General features: G+C 43.4%; 1 pseudogene across 1 annotated transcript in view; it reads left to right on the top strand.

Moving 5' to 3' along the window:
- Positions 1–21,157, top strand: part of LOC311137794 (talin-2-like) — an 85,513-nt pseudogene that overhangs the window by 11,662 nt on the left and 52,694 nt on the right. The window contains exons 6-14 of the transcript in view: positions 13,682–13,809; positions 13,911–13,974; positions 14,135–14,239; positions 15,579–15,734; positions 18,281–18,382; positions 18,511–18,587; positions 19,532–19,718; positions 19,860–19,973; positions 20,458–20,566. The product of the transcript in view is annotated as a talin-2-like (transcript). The remainder of the gene's footprint in view (positions 1–13,681; positions 13,810–13,910; positions 13,975–14,134; positions 14,240–15,578; positions 15,735–18,280; positions 18,383–18,510; positions 18,588–19,531; positions 19,719–19,859; positions 19,974–20,457; positions 20,567–21,157) is intronic.

Raw genomic sequence — 21,157 nt, 5'->3', positions numbered from 1 at the left:
AGGGAGAGCCTCTTAGTGATGAGCCCCAATGTTTATTAATGATGTGCAGCTTCCATGATCTCATCCGCTCCCCCTCCACGCAGCGGGGGTCTCCAGCAGTTACAGCCCCAGCATTCATACCCAGACACCAGACAATCCCCTCCTGTCACACATCTATCTACTCCACTACTACAGGAAATACAGTACTGGAGCACCATGGCAACAACATTTCTGTTATGTGTGTGTGTGTGTGCGCATGTGTGTTTGAGCTCATTGTTTCTCCAAATGATGGGGTTTTGTCTAGGGTTGGGCGGTATCCAGATGTCCATACCTTCATACTGTTCCTGCACACAAGGGGCACCATTTCTTTCCAACGTATTATTTAAAATGTTGTTATGCTGAAAAATACTAACAAAGTACTAGCGAATTCCCATTGTGGACGCTAGCTAAATGCTAATGTAACGCAGGTTACTTTTCATTACTAGTGAGATTCCAGTAACCAATCATATTGTATTATATTGTGATATGTTTACAAGTTGACAGCTATTACAAATCAGCTGTCAGAAGCTGCATGACGTGCAGTTTATTTTGATCCAATCAAAACTCAATATTCTATCTTAGTCCCTCCTAACCTCACGTTCTACACCAGTGGGCGCCAACGTGTTGAAAAGGAGCTAGAACTGAACGTGAAGAGCTACCGCCATTCTATGGAAGAAAAACTAAGTTTCAAATCGTCGTGAAAAGTTGTATAAAACTGAACTAAAAAGAGAAAACCGGATATTAACACTCACTTATCTATCCGAACATGCTGTGAAGGGGTTGGGGGAAAGATTGTTTTTTGAGTATGGATTCAGTTCCACCAAGGATGGCGAGCCACCCGAACCCAGGACATCCCTATGAAGATTTGCATGCGAAGATTTATTTTTCCTTTTCCTTGGAGGACACTGAATTTGCACTGCCATACTACGGTGTGGTAGGATTCACAGTTGAAGATGGAGACGAGCTATTTGCAAAAAATGGTGAGAAGCCGTCCAGCTACTTGCAAAGGTTACAGGTTACCCTGAGCACGGCCATGAGAACAGGTGGTGTTCCAGCTGATGAACTTGATCGTCATCTCCTGAGGCAGTTCTGTCGAGGTTGCTGGGACAATGCTCTGATAACGGACCTCCAGCTGGAACAGAAGAAAAGCAAACCACCTTCATTTGCTGAATTGTTGCTCCTCCTTTTCATAGAAGAGGATAAGCATGAAGCAAAAATAACTCTCATGAAGCAACACCTTGGTGCTGCTAAGCAACTCTGGTGCCTCCAAGCATTGTGTAATGTCCCACCTGCAACAAGCATGTCTTAGTCCTTCCTCTGAGGATACCAGTGAAACTGAGCATTTAAAAAAACAGATAGCTGAACTCAAAAGTCAGCTCACAAACCTCAAGACACAAAATCGAACCCCCCCCCAAAAGACCTACTACCATTGTAGCTCCTAGTAAAGCCAAAACAAAACAAACTAATGCCTGTGAAGCAACCAAGTTCAAGCCACAAGCCTAACAGCAAGCCCCAGCCTTGGTATTGCTTTCAGTGCAGTGAAGATGGCCACATAGCAGCAACCTGTGAAAGTGAATCCAACCCCTCATTGGTTACAACTTAGAGAAAGACAGCTCCAGTGGGAGGCTCAAAATCCCTCTTCAGACACCAAACAGTTAAACTGAGGCCAGGTCCTGTTGAGGGACAAACAGGAGCAGAGGAAACCAAACCACATCCCACTGTAACCAAAAAATACTCACTCAAACGTGTCCAGATCAATGAGCACACAGTCAATCTCCCCAAAGGGTTAGTTTGTACCAAGAGCACAGCACAAGTTACTATTGCTGGAACATAAACAAACTGTCTCTTGGACACAGGTTCACAAGTCAGCACTGTCCCCCTGTCATTCTATGAGCAACATCTATGAAGCCAAGCAATTAACCCATTGAACAGTCTACTGGAAGTAGAGGGTGCCGATAGGCAGGAAGTTCCCTACCTGGGTTATCTAGATCTCACTCAATAATTGGGAATTTCCCAAAATAATTTGTAGGGACTGACATTGAAGTCCAGACCTTAGCATTGGTTATACTCAAGAACAAGTGCTGATTGGCACCAACACCCTTGACATTCTCTACTCTGATTATTCTCAGCTGTAACGTGACAATCACCAGCCATTACTACATGGCTACAGAGCAGTGTTAAAAATCCTTGAGCTCAGGCGTGAAGAAGCAGTCAACAGTAACCTAGCATTGGTTAGACTTCAGGGTAAAATCCCAGAGGTGGTTCCTGCAAATCAAACTGTTGTCCTCCAGGGGTCAGTCAGGGTCCATGAGTCCCACTCTGAGAAATGGGCCCTCATCGAGCCGCCATCGTTGTCCTCCTTGCCAGGCGGGATTATGGTGTCCAGCGAGTTGATCTCCCTTCCTACAAGGCAAAACTGCAAGTTACCTGTTGTTCTGAGAAACAAAACATGCCATGACATCATCATTCCAGCAAAGACTGTGTTGGCAGAGGTGCACGCCATCCAGTTGGTAAAGAAACACACTGTTTCTACATACAAGTCTCCAGACCATCCGAAAGAGTCAGCTGAAACCTCTAGTTTAAGCTTCAACTTTGAAGGATGCATATGCCCTTCCAAACCTGGAGGAGACTTTCTCCGTCCTAACTGGGTCTAAGTGGTTCTCCGTTCTTGATCTAAAATCAGGATACTACCAAATTGAAATGGAGGAGTCGGACAAAGAAAAAACAGCATTTGTGTGCCCCTTAGGGTTTTGGGAGTTCAATCGTATGCCACAAGGGATCACAAATGCACCAAGCACGTTTCAACAGCTAATGGAGCACTGTATGGATGACATTAACCTGAAGGAGGTTCTTGTTTTCATCGATGACCTAATCGTTTTCTCCGAGTCCATTGAAAAACATGAAAGCAGGCTGCTTAAAGTTCTTCAGCGTCTCAAGGAGTACGGGCTGAAATTATCGGCAGAAAAATGAAGGTTCTTCCAGACCTCTGACCTCATGTCAGAGAATGGAGTTGAAACTGACCCTGAAAAGATTGAAACGCTAAAAACCTGGCCATATCCAAGAACTCTCAAAGAGCTGCGGTCTGGTTATTTTACTGGAGGTTCATCCAGGACTACTCTAGTATCGTCAAGCCTCTAAACAACCTTACCTCTGGATATCCCCCACTACACAAGGGGAACAGAAAGAAAGAGAAAAGTAGTGAGGTGTCACAACCCCAAGGAACCATTTGGAAACCGATGGAAACCCATCTGTGAGCAAGCATTTGACACCGTCATTGAAAAGCTCACCTCAGCCCCTGTCCTGGGCTTTGCCAACCCCAAGCTCCCCTACATCCTGCACACAGATGCATCAAGATGGGATTCCAGTCATTCCTCATTTGTCAGAGAAGGTGCTGATGGAAAAACAAAGAGCTGACGCCAGCATCAGAGAGGTCGTCTCTCAGTTGGAAACAGGGGATAAACCTCCTCCCACTGTTGGAGCCGAGCTCCCAGAACTCCCTCTGTTGCTGTGTGAGTGGAACCGGTTGGAGCTAAATAATGGTGTTCTTTACAGGAGAAGGCAGGAAGGAGCCATCACTACTTTTCAGTTAGTGCTTCCTGAAGAGCTGAGAGCAGTTGCATTGAAAAGTCTGCATGATGATATGGGCCATATGGGCATCGAGCACACGCTGGATCTCATATGATCCCGGTTCTATTGGCCCAAGATGTCAATGTCTGTGGAGGAGAATATTAAGACCTGTGACCGCTGTGTGCAACGTGAAACCCTCCCAAAGAAAGCTGCACCTCTAGTTAGCGTTAAGACCAGCAGGCCTTTGGAGCTAGTATGCATGGACTTGCTTTCTTTGGAGCCTGATCATAGTAACATAAAGGATATACTGGTAATTACAGATACTTTTACCAAGTACGCAGTGGCCATACCGACTCCCAACCAGAAAGCCTGCACCGTTGCAAAGTCTCTCTGGGACCACTTCATTGTGCACCACGGCTTTCCTGAGCACCTCCACAGTGACCAAGGTCCTGATTTTGAATCACAAACAATCAAAGAGCTGTGTGAGATTTCTGGAATCAAGAAAGTGAGAACAACGCCATATCATCCAAGAGGAAATCCTGTTGAGCGTTTTAACAGGACGCTTCTCCAGATGCTTGGTACTCTGAGCATGAATGACAAAACTCACTGGCGTGACTTTGTTAAACCACTTGTACATGCATACAACTGCACAAAGAATGAAGTCACCGGCTACACTCCATATGAACTAATGTTCGGGAGACAACCTAGACTACCAGTTGACATAGCCTTCAACCTACCTGTTAATGACCAGAAGAGATTGCATTCACAGTATGTGCAAGACTTGAAGAGTCACCTGGAAGAGAGCTACAGGATATCCACCCGGAACGCTCTCAAAAGAGCTGAACGAAACAAGAACAGATTTGACAGGCATGTCACAGAGTCCACCCTTGACGTTGGTAACAGAGTTCTTGTGAGAAATGTTAAACTGAGAGAGAAACATAAGTTGGCTGATAAGTAGGAAACTGACATTTATGTAGTTACCAAACGTGCAAGTGATATATCAGTGTATATAGAGTCAAGCCTGAGAGAAAGGATGGTCCACTGCGCACTCTGCACCGTGACCTTTTACTGCCTTGTGGATTCTTGTCTACGACTACACCTGAAAAACCTGTCACGTCGCAGCACATCCAAAAACCTTGCACACGCCTTCATCCAGGTGCTGATGTGACCGAAAAGGATGAGACACATTCTGATGACGACTTCTGGGTTGAAAAACCGAAGTCAAGAGCCTGTTAGGGTTACCAAGGTCTATGATACTCACAGGTTGAGCAACCCTCCTTGTCGTTCCATCGAGGAAGAGCCTGATGAAGTTACAGCAGACCAAGAAGTCCTTGCAGAAGAAGTTGGAACAGTACATCAGACTGAACAGTACATTACCTGAACAAGACAACTTACCTGAACATTCTGCAGATCCTCTCGAAGAAGTTTCTCTCATCATAGACGAAGAGTTACACATTTTCTCTGACATGTCTGAAAGTGATGAAGAGACAAATAACACAAGGGATGTTGTCCCTGTTGAACGTGCTCCAGTTGACCCTGTATCTGTGGAGACAAATAATAGTAAACAGCAACATGAGGAAACTGCCAGCACTGTCCAGCATTCTTTCAGGCAGCGAGAGAGACCAGAAAGGCTTCAGTACTCTGTTTGGAAATCCCCTAAGCTTTGTTTTTCAGTCCTTGTTCCAAGGTTTAAGTGCAGCCCTCACAAGTTCACTGAATGGATCTGATCACTCAGAAGTTAAACAAAAAGTGTTTCCTGTGCAAGCTCATCCAGTGACCATACAGCCAACAAGAAGATGCAACGGGACGTGCATACCTTCAAGAGGGGAGGGTGTAACGCAGGTCAACTAATGTTGAATACTTGTGAGATTCCAGTAACCAATCATATTATATTATATTGTGATATGTTTAAAAGTTGTCAACTATTACAAATCAGCTGTCAGAAGCTGCATGATGAGCAATTTATTTTAGCCAATTAAAAATCAATATTATATCTTAGTCCCTCTCCTAACCTCACGTTCTACACCAGTGGGCGCCAACATGTTGAAAAGGAGCTAGAACGGAAAGTGAAGAGCTACCGCCATTCAATGGAAGAAAAACTAAGTTTCAAATCGTCGTGAGAAGTTGTATAAAACTGAACTAAAAAGAGATATATTAACACTCACTTATCTATCCGAACATGCTGTGAAGGGGTTGAGGGAAAGATTTGGTCAGGTTTTTTAAAGTATGGATTCAGTTCCACCAAGGATGGCGAGCCACCCGAACCCAGGACATCCCTAAGAAGATTTGCATGCGAAGACACTGAATTTCCACTGCCATACTACGGTGTAGTAGGATTCTTTGTTGCAAGACGACATAGCACCATACATTGCAGTGGGACTGTCATAAGCACATACCACATTTACACACCTTACAGTGTTTATTGATAGGCACAGTCACTCAAATGTGATTCCATCTCATAGTGGTTTATAAGTTATTATTTGTGAATTGGGTTGTTTATTGTATTTGTATTGAACTTTGAACATTGAAAGCTGAGATACCCTCAGATTAAAATAGTTGGGTGGACCCTAGTAAACTATAGGCGGGATATATGGCCGATATCTAAGTCTATTGTACTGTTGATGTATTGAATTCATATTGAGCTCATTGTACAAATTTCACATAGCAATATTTACTCAAGGAAATTATTTTCCTAAATTATTCAGTCTGCAGTCTTCATTTCTCCCTACTGCTCCAGTAGCGAACCTAACTGGTCCAATAGGCTTAAACATTCAGTACCCCATAGTGTTAAGCAAATGTTACACTAACGAATGCTAACAAACAACTATCTCAAAAGGCTATACTCACACTTGCCAAGTACCTCAACGCCTTGTTGAACACAGATTTAGAGTTTTTTTTTTAATTAGCCTCCGACTCCTTAGAGTCGCTATGCGTCGATAATAAAAATACATCTTAAATCCTTACCGTGTACCTATGTTTGTCATCTGTTGTTGCGTGCCTTTCTTTGTTTGCTCAAATCCATACTTTTTAATATAACGTTAATCAAATACAATCACCAACTGTTTCCTTGAGATTCAATTGGCAACTCTTAGAGCAACAGCAATGAGGAAACAGTCGGTGGTTCTATTTGATTAACATTTTTCTAAAATGTATGGATTTCAGCACTTGGCAATACTCACACTTGATCCAGAGGGGGATTGATTGTCTCTGCTGTAACCAAGAAGCTTAATATTGAAAGCTAGCCACCTAACATTATAGCTAGCAAGTTAGCAAACCAAATGCATAGCTGGAGACCTGAGCTGGAGAAAATGTGTTTGGCACATCTAAGATAGTTAACTTATAGTTATAAGATATTTAGCTGGCAAACATTAGTAGTGACTTTCAAGTGTAAGTTCATCACCTCTTGTGCTGATCAACAGTGGATCGGCACGTCACGTTTGTGCCATGTGGTTTTTGTAAACACACATTCCATTTCTTTGTGAGCGGGGGTAATGAAAATCATACCGGCGGTACTTCAAAGTACCCCGGTATACGGTAAATATGGTATAGCGCCCAAGCCTAGTTTTGTCCCCCTTTTCATCAGAGCTTCAGTTTCTTGATTGTTATTGTATGTAGATTCTCATGTAGATGCAGTATATGTTTAACCAATCCAGTCCATTCTAAATAGAATATCCATGTGTTTTGCTGTGGCACAGAGGTCCTTGTTATTGATTTGCCTATTGATTTATTGTCTGGTTAGTTGGGTGATTTACGGTGGTATGAATTAGGCAATTATCTCATTGTCAGCATTTGTTTATTGCTGTAATATTCCCCCCAGGTTAATGGTGGAACTCTTTAGGGTACAGTTGTAGACTGATGGGGAGAGTGGGGTATGTTGAGCTATGTTTTGCATTCAGCATCACTACGTCAAGGGAAATATAGTATTCTTTCTAACAAAGATATCTACATATATTTCAGAATGTTGTGTATCCCTGGAAATAATCAGAATTCATGTAAACATAACAGTTTTGAAAACATAGCTTGTCCAAAAAAAAGTGGTCTCTTGGCACAACTTATGGGGTAGGTTGAGGATAGTTACAGAGTAAGTTGAGCTGCCTTGGGGTTAGTGGGTGATAGTGTCCTGTGACAGTGGGTGATGGTGCTGGTAGGTCAAAGTTTAATTAATGGATGTGGGTGTGGTATATTTTATATCTTAAAGGTATGCCTACATTCAGATATACACTGAGTGTACAAAACATTAAGGACACGTGTTCCTTCCATGACATAGACTGACCAGGTGAATCCAGGTGAAAGCTATGATCCCTTATTGATGTCACATGTTAAATCCACTTCAATCACTGTAGATGAAGGGGAGGAGACAGGTTAAAGAAGGATTTTTAAGCCTTGAGACAATTGAGACATGGATTGTGTAGGTGTGCCATTTAGAGGTTGAATTGGCAAGACTAAATATTTGAGCGGGGTATGGTAGGTGATGCCAGGCACATGGTTTGTGTCAAGAACTGCAACGCTGCTGTGTTTTTCACGATCAACAGTTTCACATGTGTACCAAGAATGGCCGACCACCCAAAGGACATTCAGCCAACTTGATACAACTGTGGGAACCAATGGCGTCAACATGGGCCAGCATCCCTGTGGAACGCTTTCGACACTTTGTATAGTCCATGCCCCGACAAATTGAGGCTGTTCTGAGAGCGGGGGGCGGGGGGGGTCTGCGAGATTCTTAATATATTTAGCAAGCTCAAACTCCATGTCATCAGATAAGACCTTGTATGCCTCTGCTATTCTATCATAGCTTCTCTTTCTCACAGGTGCATGTTCATTTTCTTTTTTCTCAGTGTACCTCTTCAGTGTCATTCAGTAAAACAATGTATCCCTTGCTGCTGCTTAAATGGACTTCCTCCCTTCTCTCACTTCCTTGGCTGCTCTCTCAAGAACCTCAAGCGGGTTAAACCCCTGCTTGTTTTACGTTTGTATTCACAGTGTGTGATGATGTATGCTCTGTATCAATAAATTTTTTATCTTAAATTCATATGCATGACACATTGCAAAAATACTATGCATATTATGCATAAAACTGACTAAATGTAATCATCATTTGTATGGGGTATGGTGGCCATTGGCTCAATGCTAGAGGGCAGATAGCTCCACCCATACGGATCGCGAGAGAGAGAGCCAGCGAGAGAGAGAGCCAGCGAGAGAGAGAGAGACAGCGAGAGAGAGAGAGAGAGAGAGAGAGACAGCGAGAGAGAGAGAGAGACAGCGAGAGAGAGAGAGAGACAGCGAGAGAGAGAGAGAGAGACAGCGAGAGAGAGAGAGAGACAGCGAGAGAGAGAGAGAGAGAGAGACAGCGAGAGAGAGAGAGAGACAGCGAGAGAGAGAGAGAGAGAGAGAGCGAGACAGCGAGAGAGAGAGCGAGACAGCGAGAGAGAGAGAGAGACAGCGAGAGAGAGAGAGAGACAGCGAGAGAGAGAGAGAGAGAGAGAGAGAGAGAGACAGCGAGAGAGAGAGAGAGACAGCGAGAGAGAGAGACAGTGAGAGAGAGAGACAGCGAGAGAGAGAGACAGCGAGACAGCGAGAGAGAGAGCCAGCGAGAGAGAGAGAACAATATAGAGAGAACAATAGAGATATAGAGAGTGAGAGAGACGGAGAGTGAGAGAGCGAGAGAGACGGAGAGCGAGAGAGACGGAGAGCGAGAGAGACGGAGAGCGAGAGAGACGGAGAGCGAGAGAGACGGACAGAGAGCGAGAGAGACGGACAGAGAGCGAGAGAGACGGACAGAGAGCGAGAGAGACGGACAGAGAGCGAGAGAGACGGACAGAGAGCAAGAGAGACAGAGAGCGAGAGAGACAGAGCGACAGAGCAAGAGAGACAGAGAGCGAGAGAGACTGAGAGCGACGGAGATCGACAGAGACGGAGAGCGAGACATATACACACGCACACAGAGACAGAACTGACAGACCCCATGAGGAAACACAGGCCCCATGCTAATGGTTTGATGGACAAGACATTTAAATATAACAGATGTCTTAGATTATTGGTGCAAAATGATACTGTATATTCCAACTGAAGCCTTGATGGAAGTGTATCGAAACAGTCATTCCTGTTGTGGCCAGACAGGGGACAGGTTGCTACATGGTTCCTATCAAGCATTATTGAGGCCTGGCAATAAGTCTTCATTTTGACTTTATTTAGGCCTGCAGTACAGTGAGGGAAAAAAGTATTTGATCCCCTGCTGATTTTGTACGTTTGCCCACTGACAAAGACATGATCAGTCTATAATTTTAATGGTATGTTTATTTGAACAGTGAGAGACAGAATATCAACAAAAGAATCCAGAAAAATGCATGTCAAAAATGTTAGAAATTGATTTGCATTTTAATGAGGGAAATAAGTATTTGACCCCTCTGCAAAACATGACTTAGTACTTGGTGGCAAAACCCTTGTTGGTAATCACAGAGGTCAGATGTTTCATGTAGTTGGCCACCAAGTTTGCACACATCTCAGGAGGGATTTTGTCCCACTCCTCTTTGCAGATCCTCTCCAAGTCATTAAGGTTTCGAGGCTGACGTTTGGCAACTCGAACCTTCAGCTCCCTCCACAGATTTTCTATGGGATTAAGGTCTGGAGACTGGCTAGGCCACTCCAGGACTTTAATGTGCTTCTTCTTGAGCCACTCCTTTGTTGCCTTGGCCGTGTGTTTTGGGTCATTGTCATGCTGGAATACCCATCCACAACCCATTTTCAATGCCCTGGCTGAGGGAAGGAGGTTCTCACCCAAGATTTGACGGTACATGGCCCCGTCCATCGTCCCTTTGATGCGGTGAAGTTGTCCTGTCCCCTTAGCAGAAAAACACCCCCAAAGCATAATGTTTCCACCTCCATGTTTGACGGTAGGGATGGTGTTCTAGGCAGCATTCCTCCTCCTCCAAACATGGCGAGTTGGGTTGATGCCAAAGAGCTCGATTTTGGTCTCATCTGACCACAACACTTTCACCCAGTTCTCCTCTGAATCATTCAGATGTTCATAGGCAAACTTCAGACGGGCCTGTATATGTGCTTTCTTGAGCAGGGGGACCTTGCGGGCGCTGCAGGATTTCAGTCCTTCACGGCGTAGTGTGTTACCAATTGTTTTCTTGGTGACTATGGTCCCGGCTGCCTTGAGATCATTGACAAGATCCTCCTGTGTAGTTCTGGGCTGATACCTCACCGTTCTCATGATCATTGCAACTCCACGAGGTGAGATCTTGCATGGAGCCCCAGGCCAAGGGAGATTGACAGTTTTTTTGTGTTTCTTCCATTTGTGAATAATCGCACCAACTCTTGTCACCTTCTCACCAAGCTGCTTGGCGATGGTCTTGTAGCCCATTCCAGCCTTGTGTAGGTCTACAATCTTGTCCCTGACATCCTTGGAGAGCTCTTTGGTCTTGGCCATGGTGGAGAGTTTGGAATCTGATTGATTGATTGCTTCTGTGGACAAGTGTCTTTTATACAGGTAACAAGCTGAGATTAGGAGCACTCCATTTAAGAGTGTGCTCCTAATCTCAGCTCGTTACCTGTATAAAAGACACCTGCGATCCAGAAATCTTTCTGATTGAGAGGGGGTCAAATACTTATTTCCCTCATTAAAATGCAAATCAATTTATAACATTTTTGACATGCGTTTTTCTGGATTTCTTTGTTGTTATTCTGTCTCTCACTGTTCAAATAAACCTACCATTAAAATTATAGACTGATCGATTCTTTGTCAGTGGGCAAACTTACAAAATCAGCAGAGGATCAAATACTTTTTTCCCTCACTGTATGTTTTGTTTATTGTTTTGTATACAGTGGGGGAAAAAAGTATTTAGTCAGCCACCAATTGTGCAAGTTCTCCCAATTAAAAAGATGAGAGAGGCCTGTAATTTTCATCATAGGTACAGAAAATCACATTGTAGGATTTTTTATGAATTTATTTGAAAATTATGGTGGAAAATAAGTATTTGGTCACCTACAATCAAGCAAGATTTCTGGCTCTCACAGACCTGTAACTTCTTCTTTAAGAGGCTCCTCTGTCCTCCACTCGTTACCTGTATTAATGGCACCTGTTTGAACTTGTTATCAGTATAAAAGACACCTGTCCACAACCTCAAACAGTCACACTCCAAACTCCACTATGGCCAAGACCAAAGAGCTGTCAAAGGACACCAGAAACAAAATTGTAGACCTGCAACAGGCTGGGAAGACTAAATCTGAAATAGGTAAGCAGCTTGGTTTGAAGAATAATAATAATAATAATAATATAATAATAATATGCCATTTAGCAGACGCTTTTATCCAAAGCGACTTACAGTCATGCGTGCATAATTTTTTTTTTGTGTATGGGTGGTCCCGGGGATCGAACCCACTACCTTGGCGTTTCAAGCGCCGTGCTCTACCAGCTGAGCTAATCAACTGTGGGAGCAATTATTAGGAAATGGAAGACATACAAGACCACTGATAATCTCCCTCGATCTGGGGCTCCACGCAAGATCTCACCCCGTGGGGTCAAAATGATCACAAGAACGGTGAGCAAAAATCCCAGAACCACACGGGGGGACCTAGTGAATGACCTGCAGAGAGCTGGGACCAAAGTAACAAAGCCTACCATCAGTAACATACTACGCCACCAGGGACTCAAATCCTGCAGTGACAGACCAAATTATAACTTTTTGGTAAAAACTCAACTCGTCGTGTTTGGAGGACAAAGAATGCTGAGTTGCATCCAAAGAACACCATACCTACTGTGAAGCATGGGGGTGGAAACATCATGCTTTGGGGCTGTTTTTCTGCAAAGGGACCAGGACGACTGATCCGTGTAAAGGAAAGAATGAATGGGGCCATGTATCGTGAGATTTTGAGTGAAAACCTCCTTCCATCAGCAAGGGCATTGAAGATTAAACGTGGCTGGGTCTTTCAGCATGACAATGATCCCAAACACACCGCCCGGGCAACGAAGGAGTGGCTTCGTAAGAAGCATTTCAAGGTCCTGGAGTGGCCTAGCCAGTCTCCAGATCTCAACCCCATAGAACATCTTTGGAGGGAGTTGAAAGTCTGTGTTGCCCAGCGACAGCCCCAAAACATCACTGCTCTAGAGGAGATCTGCATGGAGGAATTGGCCAAAATACCAGCAACAGTGTGTGAAAACCTTGTGAAGACTTACAGAAAACGTTTGACCTGTGTCATTGCCAACAAAGGGTATATAACAAAGTATTGAGAAACTTTTGTTATTGACCAAATACTTATTTTCCACCATAATTTGCAAATAAATTCATTAAAAAATCCAACAATGTGATTTTCTGGGAAAAAAAATCTCATTTTGTCTGTCATAGTTGACGTGTACCTATGATGAAAATTACAGGCCTCTCTCATCTTTTTAAGTGGGAGAACTTGCACAATTGGTGGCTGACTAAATACTTTTTTCCCCCACTGTATACTTTGTACATATTGTAATAATTAAAAACCACTCAGTTAAAGTTGCTTTTTAACTTTCAAAGCAATATTATGAGAAATGTGCATGTTTATTGACGCCTTTGTTTCTGTTACTATGTCACCATTGACTGTAATGATGAATATTTTTTTTACTTTACCTTTATTTAATTAGGCAAGTCAGTTAAGAACAAATTCTTATTTACAATGGCGGCCTACACCGGCCAAACCCGGACGATGCTTGGCCAATTGTGCGCCGCCCTATGGGACTACGAATCACAGCCGGTAGTGATACAGCCTGGAATCGAACCAGGGGGTCTGTAGTGACGCCTCAAGCACTGAGATGCAGTGCCTTAGACCACTGCGCCACTCGGGAGCAGGCTGTTGGCCACAATGGTTGAGGCTGTTACATTTCATATGTTAGCAAATGGCTTGGATTGCTACAAACTAATCTTGTTTGTCTCCTCTGAGTCCATTAATCTAAGTTCAATATTTATGTTGTATCCCTGCTGTTGGTTTAAATTTTTTCACCTAGCAGGCACTCTTCTCTGAAGCTACTTTGAAAACAGAAAAAGCTACATCACTCTCTAGCTTGAACTCAGTGTAAAGTACACTCTTTCTTTTCTCTCTTCTGTCTCCTTCTCTCCTCTAGGCCAGAGATGACATACTGAACGGCTCCCACCCTGTGTCATTTGATAAAGCCTGTGAGTTTGCTGGAATTCAGGCTCAGATCCAGTTTGGACCCCATGTCGAACACAAACACAAGCCTGGATTCCTAGAGTAAGTCCTTTTATCAGATATAATTAACAAAGCATGTTTTGGAAAGGGAAATGCCTGTACATCATGAGTGTAAACTTGTCAAATGTGATTTATCACCATAGCCTGAAGGAGTTTCTACCCAAAGAGTACATCAAGCAGAGAGGGTCGGAGAAAAAAATATTTGTGGTATGTTCAGTATTGTCCAGTATGTTGTAAGCATGGATTTATATGTTATCAAAGGGAAATAAAAAGCATGTGAATTAAAATCAATAATATTCAGAAAATGTAACAATCTTAATACTCTGAAAAGTTCATATTGCTGTACCTATTTCCCTCTGACCCGCAGGATCACAAAACCTGTGGAGAAATGACAGAGATTGAGTCTAAAGTGAAGTATGCGAAACTAGCAAGGTCCCTTCCGACATATGGGGTCTCCTTCTTCCTGGTGAAGGTAAGATAAAATAAGAGAGGGTTGTATTTTCCAACAGAAAGTAAACTGAACGATTTACTATGTAAATACAGCTGACTGCAAAGTTAAGATTAGCCTTGAGAGCTGTGTGTGCATGCGAGCGAGAGATAGCGAAAGAGTGTGAGAGAGCGATAGAGAGTGAGTGAGTGAGAGAGAGATAGCGAAAGAGAGTGAGTGAGAGAGATAGAGTGAGTGAGAGAGAGACGAGGAGAGAGAGTTGGGGGTTTTAAGAGCATGATAAATAATTAATTTTAGCAGCACTCTCTCACACAGCAACCACAGCCAAAAACATAGATATACTGTAGGTAATGCACATTTTGGAAGTTTATTGCAACCTTTAATTTGTTAATTGTCACTCTTAAACCAGCTCAGTGCTCCCAGAACAAGCCTTCCATAACTGTAAGGCTCCTAAATATGATATGGAAGGAATTCAGCCTGTCTGTGATGGTGGGACTACGGCCAATGAAACCTCTCTGACAGTTCACCTGTGCTGTGAGTCCCAGACCAGAAGATGTTTCAAAACCTCACCCACCTGCTTTGTCCGAAATAAAAGGTTACAGATTTAAGATCTCTAACATGTCAAACCACTTCAGATTCCAAAATCTGACTTCCTGAGTTGAATACACTGTGAAAAACGACTTAAGCAAAGACAATGAACAATTGGAATAGTTCTCTAAACATAGCTACCATGATATTCAACATAATTTTATCTGACCTTGGATGAAAAGCATTGAGTCTGTACAAGTTGCTCTAAAGCTGTTCCCTTGTTCCTGTCTTGGAGCTATACTTTTTTAACCTGAAATAAAAACAATTGCCTGGAGACGTGAAAAGGTATTTTTCAACTCCCCGTCCTCCTAACTGTTAATTGTGTGTAGTGTTCAGCGTTGCTGGAGTGGTGCCTCTGAAGTGAGGCATAATGGATTGTGTGCGGGCAGAGAGGAGGAGGGCACTAGAGCCAGGCAGAGTCAGTGTGCTGCTGCTGGTGGAAGCTCCATCCTGACAAACTGACAGCCAGGCTGAGGCTCCCCTAGCAACAGAGGCCTGGCCTGGGGAAGGAGGGGGATGGCCTGTTCAGCAAAACAGCAGGGAGCCCCGGTTAAACAAGCCTGAACTCTGCAAGGTCACTCCCCATCCGCCCTCCTCCTCCACTGGGGCTCCTGACTCAGGACAGACAAACAGAACAGAGCATGTGTGCTATCTGTGGCAGGCAGTGCTGCTCCGCTGCTGTTTTAATTTCTCTGAATAAAGAGATGTCCCCAGTGAATCATCTGTGTAGGTGTTTAACACCTATGAAAATATTGTGTTATGTCTTGTCTGTTAGGAAAAGATGAAAAGCAAGAATAAGCTGGTCCCTCGGTTACTGGGGATAACCAAAGAGTCGGTGATGCGGGTAGAAGAGAAGACTAAAGACGTGGTTCAGGAGTGGCCCTTAACCACGGTGAAGAGATGGGCTGCTTCTCCCAAGAGCTTCACCCTGGTATGACCTGCCCTCAGTCTACTCCAATCCCACATTCACAGGAACACATTCCACTCTCTTAACCTCTCTTCTGTCCCTCACATCTCCATATACAGTGGGGAAAAAAAGTATTTAGTCAGCCACCAATTGTGCAAGTTCTCCCACTTAAAAAGATGAGAGAGGCCTGTAATTTTCATCATAGGTACATGTCAACAATGACAGACAAAATGAGAATTTTTTTTCCAGAAAATCACATTGTAGGATTTTTTATGAATTTATTTGCAAATTATGGTGGAAAATAAGTATTTGGTCAATAACAAAAGTTTCTCAATACTTTGTTATATACCCCTTGTTGGCAATGACACAGGTCAAATGTTTTCTGTAAGTCTTCACAAGGTTTTCACACACTGTTGCTGGTATTTTGGCCCATTCCTCCATGCAGATCTCCTCTAGAGCAGTGATGTTTTGGGGCTGTCGCTGGGCAACACGGACTTTCAACTCCCTCCAAAGATGTTCTATGGGGTTGAGATCTGGAGACTGGCTAGGCCATTCCAGGACCTTGAAATGCTTCTTACGAAGCCACTCCTTCGTTGCCCGGGCGGTGTGTTTGGGATCATTGTCATGCTAAAAGACCCAGCCACGTTTCATCTTCAATGCCCTTGCTGATGGAAGGAGGTTTTCACTCAAAATCTCACGATACATGGCCCCATTCATTCTTTCCTTTACACGGATCAGTCGTCCTGGTCCCTTTGCAGAAAAACAGCCCCAAAGCATGAAGTTTCCACCCCCATGCTTCACAGTAGGTATGGTGTTCTTTGGATGCAACTCAGCATTCTTTGTCCTCCAAACACGATGAGTTGAGTTTTTACCAAAAAGTTATATTTTGGTTTCATCTGACCATATGACATTCTCCCAATCCTCTTCTGGATCATCCAAATGCACTCTAGCAAACTTCAGATGGGCCTGGACATGTACTGGCTTAAGCAGGGGGACACGTCTGGCAATGCAGGATTTGAGTCCCTGGCGGAGTAGTGTGTTACTGATGGTAGGCTTTGTTACTTTGGTCCCAGCTCTCTGCAGGTCATTCACTAGGTCCCCCCGTGTGGTTCTGGGATTTTTGCTCACCGTTCTTGTGATCATTTTGACCCCACGGGGTGAGATCTTGCGTGGAGCCCCAGATCGAGGGAGATTATCAGTGGTCTTGTATGTCTTCCATTTCCTAATAATTGCTCCCACAGTTGATTTCTTCAAACCAAGCTGCTTACCTATTGCAGATTCAGTCTTCCCAGCCTGGTGCAGGTCTACAATTTTGTTTCTGGTGTCCTTTGACAGCTCTTTGGTCTTGACCATAGTGGAGTTTGGAGTGTGACTGTTTGAGGTTGTGGACAGGTGTCTTTTATACTGATAACAAGTTCAAACAGGTGCCATTAATACAGGTAACGAGTGGAGGACAGAGGAGCCTCTTAAAGAAGAAGTTACAGGTCTGTGAGAGCCAGAAATCTTGCTTGTTTGTAGGTGACCAAATACTTATTTTCCACCATAATTTGCAAATAAATTCATTAAAAATCCTACAATGTGATTTTCTGGAATTTATTTCTCAATTTGTCTGTCATAGTTGACGTGTACCTATGATGAAAATGACAGGCCTCTCTCATCTTTTTAAGTGGGAGAACTTGCACAATTGGTGGCTGACTAAATACTTTTTTTCCCCACTGTAGCAACATAAATAACTGCTAAATAGTCTGTTGTTGTTGTTACTACCCACAATCCACAGTGTTATTGTTCACTTTTCAATAAGCAGTTATTGTATATATTAGACTGTGTATACAAGGGATTTTACTGGAAGAATGTGAAGCACTTGGATGTTTTATTCATTTGAGTGCTTTTTCAATGTAGTATTTTTGTTGTTGTCAATATTGCTGGGTTTTTTTTCATCTCGCCTTATTAAGCAAGACTTCACTCAACTGGAATGAATAACCCATTTAAAGATTAATAGCAAGTGCAATTTTTAAACATACTCAAAGGTGCATTTGCCAACATTGATTTGAATTAAATATTACTTGTCTCACATAGGCAGCCTTTGAAGTGTATGATACTGATATTGAAAATGAGTATTTTCATATTTAATCAGCTCTTTGAGGACTCAGAATCGTAGTGGAACGGAGTCAAAGTGTGTCTGTTCATTAGGAGAAGGAATGGTGAAGTTGTTGCCGACATACCTTTAGTCCATTCAAAGCTTCTTTCTCAGTACTCCCACATCTTCCTGTGCTTGTGTGGATGGAAATAAACTTTGTGAACTTATAGCACAGCATGACAAAGAGCTGTGACACCTTGTGAAATTAGAAGGCCCTGGTTCAACCTTGATCTCTGAGAAAGCTGCTGTACTCCACATACGACATACACACACTTCTCCATTTCCTAGAGGTATCACCAGGATACTGTGGGCCTATGTACTGACAGATGGAGATTAGTTATGTGATGAAGATATTGCTACGAGAGGCGTACATTTTAGTGGACCTGTGCTGTAACTTCAGTATCTCTTCTGACTATCTGCTTGTACCCTGCAGGACTTTGGGGAGTACCAGGAGAGTTACTACTCTGTTCAGACCACAGAGGGGGAACAGATTTCTCAGCTAATTGCAGGATACATCGACATCATCCTCAAAAAGGTAAGTCAAGGCAAACCAGAAATGACCAAACCAGAAATTACCAAACCAGAAATGACCAAACCAGAAATGACACTTCCCAAGTACTGTATTTTCTTTATTATGACACCTTTTGATATTCCCTTCCACAGAAGCAGAGTAAGGATCGTTTTGGCTTGGAGGGAGATGAGGAGTCCACCATGCTGGAGGAATCGGTCTCTCCAAAGAAGTAAGAAAGGTTCATAATGCACATACTAAATGGTCTTAATAGGGTGTAGTCCCATTTACGTTGAGAATGCTGACCAGCCATATTCAGAAACTACAGACTAGTTCCTCATGTGAATGTAAACCTTGGTTTAATTGTGCATATAATCACATTTCTGCCTGCCCCGCATTACACCCCTTAGAAAAAGAACACAAAATGAGTTAGACTGAATTGACCTATAACATACTGTATAGTATCTGTGAGTTAACATGTTCTCTGAAACACTATCCCAGAATGCCCTCTGTTGTCCCTCTCTCCTTCAGGAATGTTAGCTTTTAATTTTTCCTAACCTCCATAAGAAAAAGCCCCCAGGGCAAGACAGCTATATTATTCTGCAAAAAAAGCACGAAATCATCAGGAAGACATGAATGAAGATATCATGTTCCTGGAAGCAAAAAAAAAATTTCTCCACTGAGTTCATCCCAGTTGCCTAGTTTTCCTCCTGGCCTGGCCTTGCAGCCAGACTCCTAAAGACTCCCTAATACAGATGGACTCTTGTCCTGTCACGCGAAACCTGACACAGGTTGTTATTGGAAATCTGTTTGTCTCATAGCGGATCCTGCTGTGATAGACACTGGGCATCATATCACTCCCTGCTGTTTAGGTGCCAATGGACTCATGTTTTTGTTCTCAGCACAGAACATAATTGCTGCCTCTCAACATAAGCAGTAATTAACCAATAGTGAGTGTGGCTTCTGTTGACAAGGGCAGGGAATAGCGCATTTCATGTGTTTCAGTGCCTATCGGTGCTAACTCACTGTAATGGCTTTGTTACTACTGTCCCATTATTAGGGAGAAAATAATGAGCATTGACATTCCTTGTCAGAGGTTGTCCTGTAAAGGTCCAAATCTCTCTCTCTCTGTCTCTCTCTCTCTCTCTTTCTCTCTCTCTCTCTCTCTCCTCTCAGGTCCACCATCCTACAGCAGCAGTTCAACAGGGTGGGTCGTGTGGAGCATGGTTCGGTAGCACTGCCAGGTATCATCCGCTCTGGGTCCATCGGCGGCCCTGACAACACCTTCAACATGGGCACCATGCCCTCTGCACAGCAGCAGATCACCACAGGGCAGATGCACAGAGGACACATGCCCCCACTGGTGAGCATGCCCGCTGGCACCCATGCCAATGTCAAACAGTAGGAGCAGTGATGTGCAGAGAACCTTGCTTACACCATCACTAACTACGATCTTTGTGTTTGTGTATAAAAATCTGTAAATTCTGTGTGTATGTATTGTCAGAGCTTGGCCCAGCAGGCCCTGATGGGGACCATTAACACCAGTATGCAGGCTGTGCAGCAGGCCCATGCTGATCTGGGGGAGGTAGATAACCTGCCTCCTCTGGGCCAGGACATGGTGAGTTCCCACCTCCATTCACTAGACTAATCCCTTTATACACTACAGCCACAAAATCTCACCATTCAAAACTTTTCAAACACTCAGAACCTTTTGGTCAATGCATCCTGGTCAGTGAAGATTAATTTGCTATTTTAGGTTGTTTTTGGAAAATAGATACAATTATTAATCCCATTGAATGTCTTTTTTTTTTAAGATGCAATTTTGGCATTTTCCCTCTGTGTTGGTTTGCTAAGCTAAGCATAGAGAAGCTCTGAGTTTATTTTAAATTCCATTTGAACTCCCATGTTCCACGTGTAATTAGGTGGTGGAAATTGACTATAAATATGAAAGATGTACTTTAAAGCTCGAGACTGGTGCTTCAAAAGCTGTAGGAGTTGTGAAGAAACCCTAGTCCTTTAATCACTGATAATAAAGTTTATATGAGTTGAAAATCTCCCACTCTGATGAAAGCTAATACCCGTCCTTCTCCCTCTCCTGAAAGGCGTCCAGAGTTTGGGTTCAGAACAAAGTGGATGAGTCCAAACATGAAATCCACTCTCAAGTAGATGCCATAACAGCCGGAACGGCATCTGTGGTTAATCTTACAGCAGGTGAGTGCAAGAGGTTACCTACTGACATTTTGAACCATGTACTCATGTAGAGTTTTCTGTTATATTTGCACTGGAATCCTTGTTTTCTAAAGGCCTCTAGACCTAGCTTGAGAGAAAAGGCGCTTATCTTCAAATGCAAACCCATAGGGATAGAATCAATACACACGTTTTCCGAGTCAGTGTGGAGCACTCAGAGAGGAGGGGCTCTGAGTTCCCTTTACATAATGGAGCATTTCCCATTTGCCCTAATACATTTTTCCATTGATGGAATAAATATTGTGTTGTCTTGAATCTGAACTGGATGGCAGCCTCTCCCTCCTCTCCCTGGCTGGAGCTGTGCCATGCTGCTCCACACTGCTCCCTGCCAGCCTTTTGTTAAGTTTTAATCTATCCCAGCCATCTGTTGGATGGCACTGAGGCTCCCTGTTATCGTCCAATAGAAACTTTTACCTCTCCACAAATGACTATCACTTCTCACTTTCTCTGTACTTATCTCCACAGTAGCATATCCAATGTGTTTTCATTATGATGGTGACACTGATGTGTGTATTATGACACCACCAAGGTTGCTGCTTGTGGTTTGGGCTGAGA

Source organism: Coregonus lavaretus (genome assembly GCF_964263955.1).
Source record: "Coregonus lavaretus genome assembly, chromosome: 11".
In the NCBI taxonomy this organism is placed as follows: Eukaryota; Metazoa; Chordata; class Actinopteri; order Salmoniformes; family Salmonidae; genus Coregonus; species Coregonus lavaretus.
Note: the sequence above shows the minus strand (reverse complement) of the source record. Positions and strands in the feature narration are given on the sequence as shown.